Genomic DNA, 14,473 nt, shown 5'->3' on the forward strand with positions numbered 1-14,473 from the left:
TGTTTTGTTTCCTATTTGTTACAATATTTAATGGGGAGTAAAGCACATAGCCTACTGATCATGACTAAATATTAAAAAGCATTTAAGTTAATAATTATTTAAACTTATTCAAATAAAACCTAAATTCACCAAATTTTGTAGATGTATGCTATAATCATCATCAGATTCTGCAACTTAATATATATTTAAATTTGGGTGGGGTTTTTTTTTTACCATTAAACATAGCTTGAACCCATATTTCACAAAGCCTTGGGAATGATTCAAGCCAAAAAGAAAAAAATATATATTAGTTGAATTTAATTCTTTTCAGCCAGTTATGCCTAGGGAAATACATATTGAAATGTAGACAGTCAGTTCTCATGTGTTTGAAGTGAAAAATTAATGAGAAAGTAGCAAGTTTGTGGAACTTGGTAATAAAGCTATTGGTAACTTCTTAAACCCATAAAAGTTAAATCTAAGGAAAAGTTGGCAGAGAGCAACTGATTTTCAAACACGATGAATTCATCACAGGTTGAACCTCCTCAGTTACCATGACTGAAAGGCAAATGACCAGGAGTGCTTTCTGAGGAGTTCACTGCCCATTGAAAACACATGATCCTAAAACTTTTGTTTTATGCATAGAAGTGTGACTTTAAGGACTGGAGAAATCTATTTTAACAAAAGCTAAACTTTTCTGAAACTTAAGACCACCCTGTGCTGTGACTTTCTCAGTTCCCATAAAATAAACTAGGCCTTATTTTGTTATTACTTAAAAGAAAGACCACCAAAGAAAATCCAAGGTGCAATTCCGTGCAGTGATTCAATAAATAGTCCTTTTTCTGGAGTCAACATTTAATATTGCCTTCAAACTAGTGTTCAAAGCTCTTGTAACCACACACACAGTCTACATGGATTGCTCTGGTTCCCTGATGTTGAATTCAGATATTGACCCTTTGGACATTGTGGAGAAGTCAAGGATTAAAAGTGGAAATGCTGCAAGACTGATTCAACTCAAAGGTGTTGGAAAAGTAACAGGCTTTGGTATACAACAGCATATGCAGTCAGATCAGAAATGTATTCAGATCATTTCTGGAGGGACTCTTGGCTCCCTCCCTTGGTACTGTTAGTCTTAGACAATTCACTTAACGTTTATGATCCTTGGTTTCCTCATCTGTAAAGCCGAAATAATAATCCCAACTTCATAGAGTTCCTGTATGGAGTAAGTAATCTATGTAAATTTTCCTACACACAGGAAATGTTAGCTTCCTTTCATCCCTATTTCTGGGAACCTATTTTTGCCAAACACCAGTTCAAATAGTCTGGCAAGAGTTAGGTAATAACAAAAGGGAGAAGAAAAGGAAGATATGGAAGTCATGAAAACTAGGACTAAAAAACAGAGGAGGCAAGGTAAAAAAGTAGAGGGCAGTATAGACAGTAAAATGCATTTGTTGCTATTCTGCTCAGATTATTTTTTTTCCTTTTTATGCTCTAAGCTTTCTGTCATTGCATTACTTGATATCCAATAACTTCCAAGAAAAAACAAACAGAATACATTTCACCAAAGCACAGTTTACCCAAGAAACCACAGGCTCCAGGTGGTGTGTTTTTATATATACAATATGGGCAACTTCTAGGTTAATAGGCAAAGAAATTCCCAAGTAATGTGAAAGATTCCAATTACTAGAATGCCTTAATTCTGTTTTAAATTATATGGCATAAAACCAGTCACACTAACTTTCTGGCACACACACACACACACATACACACACACACACAAACTTTTCAACCTTAGTACTATCATTTGTATTATTTCATTTATTTCTTTTTTCACAAAGCATTTAACCTTGAAAAGACTCCACTAGTCCATATCAATAGATCATTTTAAGATAATACCAAAAAAAGACAAAACTTTTATTTTAAAGTCAAGTCTTATGGTAACTATACTCAGAGAACAATATGCTGTATACAGAAAAAGAAAAAGAAAGAATAGAAAAGGAAGGAAGAAAGGAGTCACTTGAACATGGAATTCTGAAAAGGGGTCACTTACTTGGTTTGGGTTACTTTGGACACCAGAATTTTGTCTATAAAGCTGCCCGGTGCAAGTATCTATGTATAATATCTACATGGGTTTTTAAGTAGAAACTTTATGAGAATGACTAAAGGATTTATTTATTCATGACTAAACCCATATTCTATAAGAGTTATGTTTCTATTTGGCACTTCTATATAAACTAATGATATAATAGTCATCATTCTGATATTTATCTTTAGTTTCTCCACATTAAGGAATTGGTGGTAACCCATATCCAAAGGTGGGAGATAGTCTTTGTCCCCTCCAGATCATCTTTGTATGCCTTGTGTTCTTGTCCAACAGTCTGGCCTTTTCTGATACCTCTCCTTTTTGGTTCTGGGCTCCTAGTGTGTTCACAGTCAGACCTGTTATCCTAGTCCAGTTTTCCTTTGCCTCTCAGACAACTGTTCTGAGATTGCACTCTCTCTGAGAGATCAGAATCCTACAGCTCTGCTCCTTATGACCTCTTGGGGATCTTTTCTTTGCTTCTTTTTTTAAGATGCAAGACTCTGGCTGGAGAATTTTAAGCCCCTTTTGCTAGGTAAAATAAAATTATGACCTTCCTAGAGTCATAATTGAAAATGGGTCCTTCCATTACTCAACTCCTTGACATTTCATGTGCAATCCATTCTACACAACATTCTTTGACAACAGTGTCAGTCCCTAACGGCCCAATGCTGTAATGGATGACATATGTAAGATCTTAAGCCCAATATTTTGGTAAATGCCTGTAAATTTTATTTTAGGCAGATTTTAATATGACACATTTTTACCATATTTATCAAAAGTATATCTTACTTGTGACTTCTTTTGATATATAGTTGTAATGGCTATTAACATTCTATAAGAACTTTCAACCATGGGCTATATATACATAAGCCATTTGAGAAATAAGAAAAAAATTATGGGAGGTGAAAATTATTAAAATAACATGTAGGTCAGCTTTGCCCTCAAATTTCACGAACATGGCTGAAATCACATCTCAGACCAAATCCATGTGATTTACTTTCTATCAACAACAACTTACTCTATCTCTTGAAAGATATGTCTGATGAAAACATGTTTGGAGCCAATTAAGAGACTCCTTTAGAAACACTTGTTTTATGTGTATACAAAATTAAATCAACAAATATTTGAAAAATGCAACCATAAGAATTAAAAGATGACAAGCACTGAAAAGTAAGAATACATTAATGCTTTTCAAGTATTCACAAAATCACAGAGGAGTTAAAGGTGAAGAAACATGGGAGAATAACATGGTGACATAATAATACATGGATTTATTTTATGTTTATTAGCAAATAAGATATAAAGGAATAATTAGAATTTTATATGTGACTTTTTCTTTGGCTTATTATTTTGAAATAATTTCAAACCTACAAAAATGTTTAAAGTTAATTAAAGAACACATCCTTTACCAATGCTTTAGTGTTTCACAAAATTTTTTCATCGTTTTCTCTCTGAGAATGAATTTCCTAATAACAAGAATATTTGCTTATATAACCACAGTACGGTAATCAAATTCAGTAAGTTTGACCTTGATAAAAATATTTTTAACTAATTTGATTTAATCTATAGTCCATATGCCCATTTTTCCAACAAACTTGTAATATTTTTTTCCCTTCAGTCTATTATCCAGTCTAGGATCAAGTATTGCACTTAGAAGTCATATTCCCTTAATCTTTTTTAATCTGGAAAAGTAGCTCTGTCTTTCTTTGTCATTCATGACACTGACATATTTGGAAAAGATATATATTAGAAACCACAATGGTGGTATCATTCTGATATCACCAAATTCAGTCCAGCCTCACAAGCATCTTCCTTGACATCCCTGTTATATATTTGTATCTCCCTTTTTCCGCAGTGAAAACTGTCTCCCATCATAAACACACTTACCCATTTGACTGATCCTATAATAACAACAGCTTTCAAATTCTTACGTTCATACAACCAGAAAAAAAGAAAGCTAAAAGAGTTTAAGAATAGAGTCAAAGTACCATATTCAAACGATTTGGATTAGTTCTTTTTATTCCTTCAACGTGGTCATGTCATTGATTTGAAATACAACTGCAGTTGACTCATGAACAACACAGGGGTCAGGAGTACCAATCCCCGATGCAGTCAAAAATCTGCAAATAATTTTTGAGTCCCCCAAAGCTTAATTACTAATCTCTTACTATTGACCAGAAGCTTTATTGATAACATAGTCTGTTAACACATATACATATGTTATATGTATAATATACTGTAATCTTACAATAAAGTAAGCTGGAGAAAATGTTATTAAGAAAATCATAGAAAAGGGGCTCCTGGGTGGCTCAGTGGGTTAAAGCCTCTGCTTTTGGCTCAGGTCATGATCTCAGGGTCCTGGGATCGGGCCCCACATCGGGCTCTCTGCTCTGTGGGGAGCCTGCTTCCTCCTCTCTCTCTGCCTGCCTCTCTGCCTACTTGTGATCTCTGTCTGTCAAATAAATAAATAAAATCTTTAAAAAAAAAAAGAAAGAAAATCATAGAAAAAATACATTTACAGTACTGTGCTGTATATATCCAAAAAAGTCCAAATATAAGTGGAACACTGCAGTTCACATCCATGCTGTGAAGAGGCAACTGTACTGGAAATATTATTTATAGTCAGTTTGGTGGGATTGTTATTCCCTAACTTTGTTGATTTAATTTCATTTTTAAATATGTAGAATATTAATATGCTTTCAAATGCCAACACTGTACATAAAAGTATACCCAGACACCTGTCTTCCTGCCTGCATCTCTTTCATCCCACTCCTTCCTTACAGGTAACCACTTTCAGTGTTTCCTGATTTATCCTTTTATGTTTCTTTTTGAAAAGGTAAGTGGATATGTGTTTGTTTCCTTATACCCCATGTTTCTTATATAATAGTTAACTTAATATACAGATTTTTTTCTTATTTTGCTTTTTTCAGTTAATAATGTATCCTAGAAATCACTTCTTATCAGTTCATAGAGCTCTTCCTCTTCTTTTTTTTTTTTTAATAGCCGGGTAATATTCCATTGTGTGCATGCAATTTTTTCAACAAATCTCCTGTGTTTAAGCATTTATAATAATTTGCAATGACAAGTAATGCAATAAGAATAATGGTTTACATATGTAGTTGTGTACAGTTGGAAGTGTACCTTTAGAGTAAATTCCTAGAAGCAGAATTTCTGGGCCAAAAGATTAGAGCATATATAGTTTTGATCAATTCCACTTTATCTGACATCAAGATCTAACCTTCTGATTTCTTAAGCTGTTTTTATGTGCCTGCTATATCTCTTCCCATATGTTTACTTATAGCCTCGTTGAATCTTGTGTATTGGGCATGTCTCCTATAAATGTATAGACTTGCATTTTGCTTTATCAACCAATTTGAAAATCTTTTTCTTTTAATAGATGATTTAGACCCATTTACAGCTCACAATGATGAATGTGTTTTGTACCCAATTTTGGATTTCAACACCCAATTTTCATCAAAAGTTAATGGCTATAAATAATAAATAATTTAAGTACAAATGTTTCTAAACACTAACACTTTTATATGTTACAAACTCAGTTTTAACAGGGCGCTAGACTGTACACCACTGTGGCAGAATATCTCCGCTGAGAAAGAATGAGGCTCAAGTCTTGCCCAGAAGATTTAAACCATGACACACATGGACCAAATTCTTCTTGATTCTATTGAGCTCAGCTTGCAAATAAATGATCTTGAAGGATAAGGATTCGGGACACTTCACATAACCTGTTTGTATAGGTAGGGTTAGGATGGCTACACCTCCTTATTCCAGCCTCTTCTTTGCTCCCACATTGTTATTTTGATACAGCTGAAAGTTCAACTCCCCAGCTCAGCTCCAGTCCCTCCTAATGAGGGAAGCGTAACACTATCCAGGCATCTCCCAGCACGGTGATCCAAATGTCATTGCTCCGCACAGTCTGATTTATATCAGCTTGGTTAAAAATCACCCACATGTTGGAAACCCCTGTGGAGAGGTGTGTACTGGCCCCAGGCCACAGCTCGCTTCTTCTTATTTTCTTCTCTCTACCCCGAAATCCGTGGTTGGAGGGACCTGCTATGTATTTGTGAAATTATCCTCATAGGGACTCAGAGAAGAACTCTGGCCTCCTTGAAATAATTTACACCTAATTTAGTTAAAGGAGCATAAATGATGGGCCTGCTTTCTACCATCAATAAGAAGCATCACTTGCAAGATTTTTCATGCAAGGTTTGAGCACATGCTGCAACGCTTTCTATCTTCTGGGGCTAGAAAAAATCTCTTAGAGTAAGAGATTATTTTTGACAATATGGTTCTAAATCCTTGGGAGAAAAAAAAAAAAGTCAGGGCAGATGGCCTGGGGCCAGTCAGGAAACCCTTAATCACCCAGAAAAACAAGGAACGGGAGAGGTCATTATTCTTAGTGGGCCAGACTGTAAAACAATGTTTTTAAGTCTTCAGATTTATAGCAAAGCACCTTGAAATATCTCAGGCAATTATGAAGAACAAAACTGCTCCAAAAGGCATTATGCAAAATTTTCCTGCTCTTTTCCCTTAAACAAACAAAACTGCCTAACAGTCTTCTAACCTCACTCCAGAGCTTTCCCTATTGTATCTATCACTGAATATTTTCACCGTGCTAGATTTAGCACAATGACTAAATAAACCCTAAACACCATCACAATTTAATGGAAGGAGAAATTAACTGGGGACAAGATGCACACACTTATTCCTTTTCAAGCATATAATGTATGTAATGGATGTAATATCTTCCACCTGCAAAAAGACTACAAGAGATTGACTAGACAGCCTTCAGGTAGGTGGGCTATACTAGACCAGCAGTCATAAATCCTGAAATGAAAGGCAGTAGTAGAGATTTAAAAGATAATGAAATTAATAGTTGTTGAGCCCTGCTATGTGCCAAGCTTTCTTCTAAATCCTTTCGTTATAATCATTATGTAATATACACATTAAATAATGTAATATTTATAACAAACTGTGAAACAAAAGCTTATTATCAATGTTTTTATAAATAAATTGCGACATTCATTGATTAAGAGACTTGCCCAACCTCACGCAGCTGGCATGTGGCAAAGTTAGAACTTATTTCTGAAGTCCATGCTCCTTCTAGAGATCCAGACTAGCAATGGGCAGGTCCATGTGGAAACAGGGCCTAAAACATGATATAACAAAATAACACAATAACCGTTTCCCATACCAAAAATTAATAATAGTGACTGTCCCCATGTCACTCTTATTTACAGTACATATTCACCAACACACTCATAATACTGTTTTATCTCTATATGTAAAGGAGAAAGAGTGAAAAGAAGAAAATCTATAATCTTGAATAGTCATCCTATGCTATCATGAATCTATCTCCAACTATAAAGAAATTGTGATCAGACATGAAAGGAAGTCATTGTAGAAGAACAGTTACCTTCTAGAAATAGGATGAAGCCAAGAAAAATTGTTGAAATTTCTAGACATAGTTGACTACTATTGCAATGAAAATAAAATCTGATTCTATTTGAGGTGATATTAACATGCAGTTCAGAACAATTCTAGAACACAAGAGGTAGAAACCCTGCACCTTATTTTTATTACCACCTAGAAGATAAAAAGGGAAAGATAGATTTATAAAATCCATCTATTTGCTTTTTATAGCAAACCACACACAATAAAGAATTGATACCTAAAATAAAAAGAATTGAATATAGGGCTTTTGCATCTAGCATAAAAATAGAGAATACAAATTCATAAGATCTTAAAATGCTTAAAATGACAAGAAAAGTAGCTATTAGCTGTTAAATTAGCTATTCGCTGTTAAACACAAAAGGCTTACAGGGAGCACACCCAGGCACAGACGTTAGGAAGCTCTGACACTGAGTGGGAATGTGGTAAGATACAGGTCATAGATCAACAGTTTATCTTTCACATTCTTCGTGGTCCAAGTAGTATTTCTGATTTTGGAATTTCTTATGGGTTTTTTCATATGAAAGGCAACATACTTTCTTGAAGAAATAATACATACTGAGAAGTCAAGCAAACTGTGTCTTAGTCCAGTTGAGTCACCTACTTAGGTGACCTACCTGGGCCACAGTTTCCTCATCTATAAAATATAAAGAAATACTAACTGGATTATTATTTATATTAGATTATTATATTATTAAATAAAACTAGATTCAAGATCATCTAAGATCATTTTCAAGCGTAAAATTCTGATTTTGAGCTATATTATGTCAATAAAGAATTTTTTGTTTGAAAGGGTGGCTTATAGTCCCGAGTTCCTTAAACTCTTCTCCCTGAAAGGAAATCAGGATAAGGGTTTATGGGAACATGGATGGAAAATCACATTCAGAGACAACTCCAACAAATTATAGACATACGTTCCTTTGACCTTAATATTTACTAAGTTATGTCCTACTGATATGACTTTAAAAAGAATGATATATAACGTTTCTAGAACATAACTTTTTTTTCACAACTAACATACAAAGGTGAATTATTGATGCTAAGATCAAATTTCCTGGCTCTCAGCAAGAATCATTCCATTTGTATTAATTAACCATTGGAAACCTGGTAAATGTTTGTCCAAAAGAGTAAGTAGCTGCTGTAAAAAGAAATAGAAGATTAAATGCATTAGGTAAAGTTACACATAAAAGTTATAAGCTATAAATTATAGAACTGTAAAGTGATATGGTAATTAAGATTACATGAGGAATTTAAATATAAAGCTTATACATTTTTAGAAGAAATGCACACCAATCAATATGAAAAAGTATGCCTACAGATAAAATAGTGAAGATCTTTTTGTGGAAACAATAAAGATAGAAACTAGAAACTAAATTATCTTGGAAGAATTAAGACCAGATGTCTATGAATCAATAAATCAATAAATCAGTAGGGACTAAATTCATATTTTAGAGGAAAACCTCTCATTTTGGACCACACAGTAAATCCCTACTAAGCATTATTTACAATAAATACATATTTTAAAAGTTGATTCAGAAAGGTTAATAAAAATAGTCATATATACAACATAATAAATGCACACAAATGGAATGGTATGGTAACCAGAATTCCAACATATCTCCCAAGATTTCCTTCCCCCTGATGTGCATGCCCTTAGACAGGAAATATGATCAATTTTACTCCCATGATTAAATTATGTTATATGACACAATCAGTCCTAAGGAGGGAAGTTATCTAGGTGGGCCTAAAATAATCACATGAGCCCTTTCAAAGCAGTTTTTTCCAGCAGGTAGAAGAAGAGAAAGTCAGAGATCTGATGCACTGAAAAGATTTAATATAGTATTTCTGGCTTGAAAATGAAGGCGGCCATTTGGCAGCCTCTAGGAGCTGTGAACAGCTCCCAGCTGACACCTCAAAAGGAGAAAAGGACCTCCATCTTAGGAACACAAAGAAAAGAATCATGCCAACAAGAATACACTTGGAAGCAGCTTCTTCTCCAGAGCCTCCAGACAAGAACTAAGTCTTATATGTTGATTTCATCCTTGAGAAGCCAGCAATAGTGTTCATATTACTGACATACAGAATGGTGAGTTAATAAATGGGTGGTGTTTTAAGCCACAAAGCTCATGATAATCATTATGCAGCAACTGAAAACGGATACATAGAGAAAGGTATTTTAAGATCTATTCGAGATTGATGGGTGCCTGGGTGACTCAGTCAGTTAAGCATCTGCCTTCAGATCAGGTCATGATCCCAGGGTCCTGCCCCATATCAGGCTCCCTGCTTGGTGGGGAGCCTGTTTCTCCCTCTCCCTCTGCCTCTCCCCCTGCTTGTGTGCTCACTCTCTCACTCTCTATCTCTGTCAAACAATTAGATAAAATCTTTTTAAAAAGATCTATTTAAGATTGAATTGAAGCCATAAGATATTAAACAAGACAAAAAAGGCATCTTATTACAGAAATGATGCAATTCACAATGAATATATAAACCAAGTATGAACAAATAACCACAAAATAACCTGGCTCAACACTCACAGTGAGAAAACTGTAGTAAATAAAAGGATAAATATTTACAAACACATTAGCAGAAGTAAACTTTATTTCACTTATTTCAATCCATATTGGATAAAGTGAGCAAAAATTAAGTAAAGATAATAGGAAACCTGATAACATAATTAGTGGAATAGTTTTAATTTGAATTTGGGGCTCCTGGGTGGTTCAATCAGTTAAACATCTGACTCGGTTTTGTCTCAGATTGTGATCTCAGGGTCGTGAGCTCAAGCCCAGACTCGGGCTCTGCACTCAGCACAGAGCCTGCTTGAGATTCTCTCTCCCTTTCTCTCTGCCCCTCTCACTCATACTCTCTCTTGTGTCCATGCTCTTTCTCTCTCAAATCCAAAAAAACCCACTTTTTTTTTAAAAGAAATATTTAAACTCGACTTCCCCAAAGAAGTCAGTATGATGTGCTTTTAAGTGATAGTGAAGGTGGCTTCATTTTAACTTCTAGTTTTAATGCTTTGTTACCAGAAAATTTTATGAGGTTGAATAATACATGACCAATTTTCAATCAGAGTTCAAGAATATTATTCCCATTGTAAGTGTACAAATGTTAATTAAAGTCAACAGTGGAGATAATCTACAGAGAACAGAAAATGAGAAAAGAATGTAGAGAGGCCCATGAGGAGTCTCAGGATTGGAACAGAGGAATAAATGAGTGATGGGGAAGGACTTTCCAGAGAGGCAGAAGGAAAATTAGAACCTAAACTTTTTACACATAGGAAGGTTTTCACGAAGAAGATCGTATGGGCACTACCAAGTGCTGCTGAAAGTTCAAAAAGCATAAAGAATAAAACAAGTTCTATTGGATTTGTTGACAACATTACTAATGATCTTAGCAGGGGACATTTCAATTGAGAATGTGAGGAAATGGATAAAGTAATTTTTTCCCACAAATTCGATAACAAAGAATTAAGAGTAGCAGGAGGGGAAAGTGGTATTGAAGAATTATTTTTAAATAGATGGAGAAGATCTAAGAATATTCATTTCTTCATGAGAAGGATCTGGCAACCAGAGAGAGAAAAAGAGACATGGAGAGGGAGAAGGAGATTCATGAGAGGGAAGGGGTAAATGGAAGTGTTTCTTGTGTTGGAACACCATTTTCACTCAAAGGTCCCTCAGAGTCTAGATGTGAAAGAAATCAACAAGGCTAAAGATTGTAACTAGTACTTATGGCCAAAATTTTTTTAAAAATCTTTGAAAGTGGTAGATTCAGTTTCTTCTAAAGGTCATTCTGGAACATATGAGCAGAAGAGTTTTTTTGTGGCATATTCTTTAGTGATATCCCTATCTTAACCATGGTATAATTAGAAAACTGAATTTTAGAATTAGACAGACACATGTTTTTATTCTCCTACACCTTGTGCTAGATATTTGATGTTGGACAAACCTTTCTGAACCTCAAGTTTCTCATTTTTATAATGTGGATGGTAGGGGCACCTGGCTGGCTCAGTTGATAGAGCTTATTACTCTTGATCTCAAGGTTGTGAGTTTGAGCCTCACACTGGGTGTAGAGATTACTTAAACATAAAGTCTTCAAAAAATAAATAAGTAAAAATAAAATGTGGATGGTAATTTCTATCTTGCAGTATTGTCAGATAGTTAAGGTGAAGAACATAAGTTATATAAGACAGTGGCTGACATATGAAAGATGTGGAACAAATATTAAATAGACACCACCAATCCCCCCAACTGTGCACACACATAAACTCATTAGCTATCTTCATACACACTAGTTTTGATAACTATGATTCAGCCAAATTGTATTTCCAAGTATAAATCTAACATGGAACTGATATAACAATGAGAGCCATGACATACATATATACTGAAGAGACAGAGATTAGAAAATAAAAAGCTACATACCTAGCTAGGAAGATAGATAGATTAGTAGCTACAGGTAATATTACTACAAATTCTCCTTATCTAGGCAATATTTTTAGAAGGTCTTCAAAAATAATATTTCAGAGTTTTCTATAATATTTTGCCATTGTTTCATGTCTTAAGTTTCTATAAATTTTTAAAGATGTTTTGGTCTCATGGACATAAAAGCAAATTAGGATTGAGTAATCAGATAGAATTAAGATTATTTTAACAGTGAAAATTAGAAAAATATCTTCCAGGAAGCCAAAATTAGGGAGAAATTATGGAAAATGTTTTCAATTATAAGGATTTAGGCATAAACATTAGATTTTAATGATAAATTGGCCAATAATAATGTCAGAGGGGGAAATACACCATTATGCAATGATAAGTTTGGTGAAGTGAATCTATCTTCATAAGATTAATTACATGTTGAGGATAAGATTCATCACTTTCTTTCATTTTTTGTTTTGACTTTTTTCGTCATTCTCTTTGATTAAGTATTTCTATAGCAGAAGCCAAAACTTTGTAACTCATATAAACAAGGCCAAATAACAGACATTCAATAACTGTATACTGATACATATACAGGTATACATGTGTGTATATGAAGGTAAATGTGAACAAATAATAAAAAATTGAATTACAAATTCAGTAAGCAGAAAAAGAAGTGTTTATATGAAATGAGATTCAATGTAATACTCAAAAAGTCAACAGATGTAGGTCTGAACCTTGGCTTCCACACTTACTAACTGTATTAGTTAGGGTTTTCTAGAGAAACAGAACCAATAGGATGTGTGTATATATATACATAGAAAGAGACTTAAGGAGTTGGCTCATGTGATTGTGGAGGCTCGGTGAGTCCAAAATCTGAATCTACAGGCCAGAGATTCAGGAAAGAGTTGCACTTAGAGTACAAAGGCAATCTGTTCTTGAACCATGAAGAGCCAGTGTTGCAGATGGAGTCCAAAGGCAGACTTACCAGCAAAAATCCCTCTTGCTTGGAGGGGTTTTTTTTGGTCGGTATTTTATTCTATTCAGGTCTTCAACTGATTGGATGAGGCATCCATATTATGGAGGACAATCTGCTTTACTCAAAATTCCCCAATTTAAATGGTAATCCCACCCAGAAACAACTTCATAGAAACATCTAGAATAATGTTTGAGCAAATATCTGGGCACATTGGCTCAGCCAAGTTGATGTAATAAACTAACCATCATATTAGCTGTATAAGCTTAAGCAAATAAATAGCCCTCTCTGAACTTCTATCTGGATAAAATTAGGTTAATAATATTTAACTCCTTGAGTTATAAGATTATGTACATATACTCAGCAATTAACAATAACAATAACAATTAACAATAATTAACTTTTGTAGCAACATGGACGGAACTGGAAGAGATTATGCTGAGTGAAATAAGTCAAGCAAAGAGAGTCAATTATCATATGGTTTCACTTATTTGTGGAGCATAACAAATAACATGGAGGACATGGGGAGATGGAGTGGAGAAGGGAGTTGAGGGAAATTGGAAGAGGAGGTGAACCATGAGAGACTGTGGACTCTGAAAAACAACCTGAGGGTTTTGAAGGGGCGGGGGGTGGGAGGTTGGGGGAACCAGGTGGTGGGTATTGGGGAGGGCACGTATTGCATGGAACACTGGGTGTGGTGCAAAAACAATGAATACTGTTATGCTGAAAAGAAATAAAAAATTAAAAAAAAACAATTAACAATAATTAGTGTTCATCTACATGTTATATATGTTCAACATCCCTCAATTGTAATTAAATAAATGAATAAAACTAAAAATGGAAACCAAAAAATAATGTTTTGAATATGTAAACTCACAGAGCTGATGAAGCACAACACAATAGAGAGTATTTTATTCCTGTTTACTCTCTATGCTTACAGGGGACTATATTTTATGGTGTTCCTACAACTTGATTTAAGGCTCCATTGGTGAGATGCCCCAAACCACAGGTAAGTATGTGTTAATGATCACTGATATGCCCTTTGCCATTCTGAAGCAATCATCTGCTGTCAAATTCTTGTGACATGTAAACCAGCAGAGTTTCACTATTTTAAAAAAATGTTTCAGTATATTGCCAGCCAAAAACAAAGAAATATTAATGACATTTCATTGGGAAGATTAAAATAGAATTTTTTAAGGATGGCTAAATGCAGCCAGTTAAAATAGAAGCTGTTCATAATCCCTGACCTTTGCTCCAAATTTTACCAAAGCCTCTTTATGAGGTTTGAGGAAGTTCAGCATTTCCCCCCAATTATTCTTCATTTTTGCCTCTCTCTGCAGTTTCGTGTTCCAGCTGGAATCTAACATACCCAAACGTCCCAGATGAAGCTGTTCTTATAAGATGTCCAGCCCAGTTTTCAAGACTTAAGAAGTTCAGATAGTTCAGATAAGGTTTGGAATCAGTAGCCAAGCACTTGCATACTTACCTAAACTGAACCTTCTAAGTTTTGCTGGATATTAGCTCCTATAATTGGAGATAAGTTTTACCTCTAATAAG

The sequence above is a fragment of the Martes martes genome (genome assembly GCF_963455335.1).
Source record: "Martes martes genome assembly, chromosome: 6".
NCBI classification, from domain to species: Eukaryota; Metazoa; Chordata; class Mammalia; order Carnivora; family Mustelidae; genus Martes; species Martes martes.